The sequence below is a fragment of the Hyperolius riggenbachi genome, chromosome 4 (assembly GCF_040937935.1).
Source record: "Hyperolius riggenbachi isolate aHypRig1 chromosome 4, aHypRig1.pri, whole genome shotgun sequence".
Taxonomy (NCBI): domain Eukaryota; kingdom Metazoa; phylum Chordata; class Amphibia; order Anura; family Hyperoliidae; genus Hyperolius; species Hyperolius riggenbachi.
In genome coordinates, this window is record NC_090649.1 from 19148077 (window position 1) to 19154186 (window position 6110).

The 6110-nt window shown below is 46.1% G+C and overlaps 1 non-coding gene across 1 annotated transcript; it reads left to right on the forward strand.

Moving 5' to 3' along the window:
- Positions 1 to 1620: 1620 nt before the first annotated feature.
- On the forward strand, positions 1621 to 1807 carry LOC137505715 (U2 spliceosomal RNA). The gene has a single exon (XR_011020314.1). It is a non-coding gene; the product is annotated as a U2 spliceosomal RNA (small nuclear RNA).
- The last annotated feature ends 4303 nt before the right edge of the window (positions 1808 to 6110 follow it).

Genomic DNA, 6110 nt, shown 5'->3' on the forward strand with positions numbered 1-6110 from the left:
TGGACTCAACGCATTACTAAACAGCTTTTTGCCTTCTTTTGGAGCAGTCAAATGGAAAGGTGTAGCAGGAATAAGGTAATGGCCACATGTGGAAATGGTGGCTACAACTTTCCTAACATCGAGAATTTTCTCAAATTACACTATTGGCTCACTACTGTCATTGCCTTTCATCGAGGTGGGCACACTGCTCACATGATGCACTATTTAGGAGGGTGGCTTTTTGTAAAATGGGGATGGTGCCAACGCGACCTAAGGAGGTCTATGGCGTTGGTAGTACCCCAACACTATTTAAAACTTTCGCAAATAAGAGAAGGATGGAAACTCACTGACTTTACAGGTGATATTGCAAACAAACAGGCCCTGTCAAACTGGGTAAGAAGGGAAGAGGTACCACTAGACATTGTAGGCCTTAATGTACATCAGACTGAAGAAGTGTTCAAGAATACAAAATTGAGGGGTCTTACAAACCACCAGAAAGATGTAGTATGGCAGACCCAACTTAATTTCCTTCCCACCCGAGCATTCCTTAAACAAAGGGATCTAGCTAGGACAGATACTTGCCCCCGAGAAGGTTGTGGGGGTTCGGAGACTCCCACTCACATATTCTGGTCCTGCAATTTTGCCTCTAGGTTTAAAGTAAAGTTAAAGGGAAGGTTCAGGCACAGGCATAAAAAAATAAAAATCCAAATCCACTTACCTGGGGCTTCCTCCAGCCCGTGGCAGGCAGGAGGTGCCCTCGGCGTCGCTCCGCAGGCTCCCGGTGGCCGACCCGACCTGGCCAGGCCGGGCCTCCTCTGCGATCCATTGTGCGTTCCACGCCGGCGCGCTGACGTCATCGGACGTCCTCCAGTCTGTACTGTGCAGGCTCAGAACTACTGAGCCTGCGCAGTACAGCCCGGAGGACGTCCGATGAGGTCAGCGTGCGGCGTGGAGCGCACAATGGAGGGCAGAAGAGGCCCGACCTGGCTGCCGGCCTGGCCAGGTCGGGTCGGCCACCGGGAGCCTGCGGAGCGGCGCTGAGGGCACCTCCTGCCTGCCACGGGCTGGAGGAAGCCCCAGGTAAGTGGATTTGGATTTTTTTATGCCTGTGCCTCAACCTTCCCTTTAAAGCATTTTTTACAGCTATGGCTCGGCACATCCAAGATTACTTACACCAATCTCATTACAGGCTGGTGAGGGAATAAGGCTGATCATAGAATAGCTTGGATTATTTTTTCAGTGTTTAAAGATGTTTTATGGGACTATAGAAACCTGCTGATTTTTAGGAAGGAAGCATTATCTGTTGATGATTGTGTTAAACTTTTCCTCTCACGTATCTATATTGTCTATCTTTATGATGTCTCTCACTCAGGGCAAGAAGACGCAACTGCTTGGTGGCGTACCACCGAGTGGACCAGTACACTTTCACTATGATGTATCTTTGTACTTTATAGCTCTGTGAGCAAAAAGCTTGTAATACCTGTTCCAAAAATTGAGTATATTCTTTGACCTAGATTTATGATCATATGACAAAAAATATTTAATTTTGATAAAAAAAGGTCTGCTCTTGTGATGACTCTTGGGTATAGCAACAAGACCATGAAGGGCGCCTCCATGACATGATCGGATTATGGTACTTGGCTAACCGTCTGAGACTGAAGAGTAAGAAAAAAAATCTGTTCTTATCAGTTTAATATCTGATACGTCCCCTATCTGGGGACCATATATTAAATGGATTTTTGGAACAGGGAGATGGAAGAAGAGCTTGCTCTGTCCACTCCGCGCATCGACCTGGTATTGCAGTACCTCCAGGACCGGTGCACTACTCTCTCTTACTAGTGTAAAAAAAAGAAAAAGACTCAAAACCAAACTAACAAGTGACCTGAACTTCCAGAAGAAGAAAAGAAGGAACAAAGTGTACTTTGAATGTACCACCAAGTGCAATTCCCCCCCCATCCCTTGTACTCTGTCTATTACTACTGGGTGCAGGATAGAGATGAAATCCCCCCCCCCCCACCTACAATAATAATAATTAAAAAAAAATAGTAATTTTAATTTGTGTATCACTTCTTTGTGCATCTGTGTCATTTATCTGTTTTGGCTGGACAAAAAAAGTAAAAAAAATCTCCTTTTTTTGGGTGTGTCACTCTTACTTGGCTTACAGTTGTTGCCGCCAAACTCCCCGACTAGATAAAATACACCATATTTATTCATGGTGTATTTTGTCCCTGCTGCTGCAGCAGCTCTTACTCCCAGAAAACCTGCTCTCAGACTGGCAGGCATTGCTCTGTGACTTTGATCACAAGAAAGAAAGAGTAGTTCTGTTCCACCTCTATAGAGTTAAAAACCAAACAATTCTCAAAAAAAAAAAAAAAGATTTAAATGTCTCTATTTATTCTTCTTTCACGATATCTTCAAAAGTTGCAGACAATGTATGGATACAAATTCAAAGATCCAATCCAATCAGCGCGATTAAGAAAGAGGACAACATCATGCTGCAGACTGTGGTTTCAGTAATGTACTCAGCCAGAGCAAGCCTGCCGGGCTAGAAACTTTGTCTGCCCTCCACACACTCTACTAGTGTTGTGCCGAAATGCAGGGAGCTGGAATACTTTGTTTTTCAGCCTGGAGGGACAGGAGCAGAGGGGTTCTGGCTGTTCCAGCAGTGGGCATGGCCATGCAAATGTAATCAGATGTAATCCAGTTTCCAAGGTGTTGATGGCCAAGGATCTCACACCTTAGTCTAGGAAGTCTGTTATTATCTGTATTATACTCTAGTTCAGTTTCCAAGGTGTTGACGGCCAAGGAACTCACACCTTCGCTTAGGCATTGTTGATTATTTGTTATGACCTTCTGCTTTCCTGACCATTCTTCTGATCTCTGATTTTGTACCTTTGTCATTCTGATATTCTGTTGCCAAAACTCGGCTAGTCTCTGGATTCTGCATCTGCCTCCTGTCTCTGTACTTTATCTGTCCGTGTGTTAAACGACCTGGCTTGTCCGACCTCGAGAACTATCTCTCCTGTTAGGAGATAGTTCACAGATCTGTCAGTGACACTTCTCCATTGGTGTCACTCACGTTCTGTCCTTCTCATTCTCTGTCTGACTCCTCCCCTTGGAGAGTCCAGACTATGGAAGGAACCAGTTGCCGAGCAGTATTCCTATCTGCTCTTGCACCTGTCTTCCAGGTGCGGTCCTCAAAGTATTACTGTTGCACCAAAACACTCTTATCTCTCACGTGTCCAGAGGTTAGAGATATATCTGCATTCTCGGTGATACTGCAGATCACCGGTAATCAGATCCTCTCTGTGTTACACCGATCGTTACAACCTGCTAGTCACGAATTATAATGTACCAACCATCTATTTTATTCCAAAAATTCATAAAAACCCAGTCAGCCCGCCGGGTCACCCAATTGTATCGGGGTGCGAAGGGCCTTGTGAGAGATTGGGCAGATTAATTGATGAAAAATTGAAACCTTTGGTTATGCAACTTTGCTCCTATGTGAAGGACAGTCGAGATGTCCTCAAAGTTTTGGAGGACTTTGCTGTCCCCCCTGGGTCCCTCCTTGTGGGGATCGACGTTGAATCGCTGTATACGTCAATCCCACATGAGGAGGGACTCAGGGCAGTACACTTCTTTCTGGAGGAAAGCTGCTATGAAGCGGCTGAACACAATGACATGCTATTACGAGCATTGAGTCTAGTGCTAAAATTGAACTGTTTTAAGTTCAAACACAGATATTATAGGCAGGTCAGGGGAACGTCGATGGGTCGGCATGTGCCCCGGCATATGCATGCTTGCATCTGGGGCTCTGGGAGAGGCAAGATGTCTACCCAGACCCAGGCTTCGTTTCATAGATGATGTGCTGGTAGTGTGGAGAGGCACGGAATCAGAGCTCTCGGCCTATATACATAGGCTGAACGGTAACAGGCGAAACATCCGTCTCACATATACTGTAAGTGATGTGGAGATGTCGTTCCTTGATTTAAAACTAAGAGTGGAGAAGGGAAAAGTGGTTACTTCCTCTTACCGGAAGCCAACTGCGGGAAATAGTGTCCTCCACGCTGCCAGCCATCATCCCCCTGCCCTGATACGATCTATTCCATATAGTCAATTCCTGCGTATCCGCAGGAATTGCTCAACAGACGAACAATTTAGGACTGAGGCAAGGGAGATGTACTCCAGATTTAGGGAGCGAGGCTACTCGCATAGAATCTTAAAATCGGCAATTAAAAAAGCATGGAGCAATGCAAGAACGGACTTATTGTCATCCAAGTCAGTGTGTGATAACCCAAAAGGGAACAACTTGAGGATAATCACTCCCTATGGCTCTCATTGGGAAGAGTTGAGACTGCTCCTGGAAAAACACTGGGGTATCCTAAGAGCCAATCCCGATATTAATAAAATAGTGGGGCCGCGACCAATGTTAACGGCAAAAAGGGCACCAAATCTAAGAGACAAACTGGTGAGGAGTGAGTTCAAACCGGCAAGAGAGGTAAGTGGTTATGAACCAGATCAGGGAGGGGCATGTTCAAGTGTGGCAAATGTAAAATCTGCCCATATGTGGACAAAACAAAAACATTTACAGACACGAATGGTAAATGTACATATAAAATTTATGGATTTATGAATTGCGACACTGAAAGGGTGGTCTATGTAATTGAATGCCCATGTAAGTTGATGTATGTGGGTAAGACCAAGAGAGATCTTACATCAAGAATCCTAGAACATTTTAGGGAGATTGAGGAGGGGGAGGTTGAAATGCCACTATACAAGCACTACAGAGAACAGCATGGAGCTTCCTTGAGGGGTACAAAAGTGAAAGCCATATATAAGTTGAACCTCTCGGAAAGGAGGGGAGATTTTGATGATGTGCTCCTGGGCAAGGAGTCCATGTGGATCTACAGATTAAATGCTGTGGAGCCGCATGGATTCAACTCAGACCTAAATTTAACCCCTGTAACGATTGGTGTAACACAGAGAGGATCTGATTACCGGTGATCTGCAGTATCACCGAGAATGCAGATATATACCCGATTATTGATGATCTGCAGTATCACCGATAATCAGATATATCTCTAACCTCTAGACACCTGAGTGATGAGAGTGTTATGGTGCAACAGTAATACTTTGAGGACCGCACCTGAATATCAGGTGCTAGAGCAATAAGGAGTACTGCTCTGCAGCAAGTTCCTTTCGTTGGTCTGAACTCTCCGCAGGGAGGAGTCAGGCCGAGAGTGGGAAGGACAGAACGTGAGTGACACCAATGAGAGAGTGTCTCTGATAGATCAGTGAACTATCTCTCAACAGGAGAGAGAGTTCTCGAGGTCGGGCAGGCCAGGTCGTTAACACACGGACAGATAAAGTACAGAGACAGGAGACAGATGCAGAATCTTAAGACTAGCCGAGTTCAGCAACACAGTATCAGAATGAGAAAGAAACAAAATCAGAGATCAGAGGAATGGTCGGGAAAGCAGAAGGTCATAACAAATAATCAACAATTCCTAGACTAAGGTGTGAGTTCCTTGGTCATCAACACCTTGGAAACTGGTCTAGATAATAACACAAATGATAACAGAATTCCTAGACTAAGGTGTGAGCTCCTTGATCATCAACACCTAGGAAACTGGTCTAATGTAACACAGATACTGACAAGGTCTGAGTGCTACCACGTAGTGATCGCAACGCCAGACACCAGAGGAATGACCAGCACCCAGTATATATACACCAGCGCTCTCCTGCGCCTCCCCTAAGTGCTGGACCAATGAGAACTGAAAGAATTGTCAGCTGACCGGCCTGGTCAGCTGACACCCTTCTGGCTGTCATAAATGCTCTGCCTCTCCGTGCGCGCACGCGTCCTTCTGAACCAGTGTGGACTATCAGTCCCAGCCACACCAGACGTGTTGTAATGCCTCTGCTGTTTTGGATGCGGAATCCGCCGCACCGCTGTCCGAGCGTGCGGCGTTTTCTCCGCATTCAGCAATACTGACAGAGGTAGGCCTATGCGTGCAAACCGCCGCGTCGGACGCGGAATCCGCCGCCCTGTTCTCTGGGCATGCGTGGTTTCTCCGCGTTCCGTCAGGCCAGTGAATGCAGGTCCCTTCGCGCAAGCTGCCATGTTGAACGCG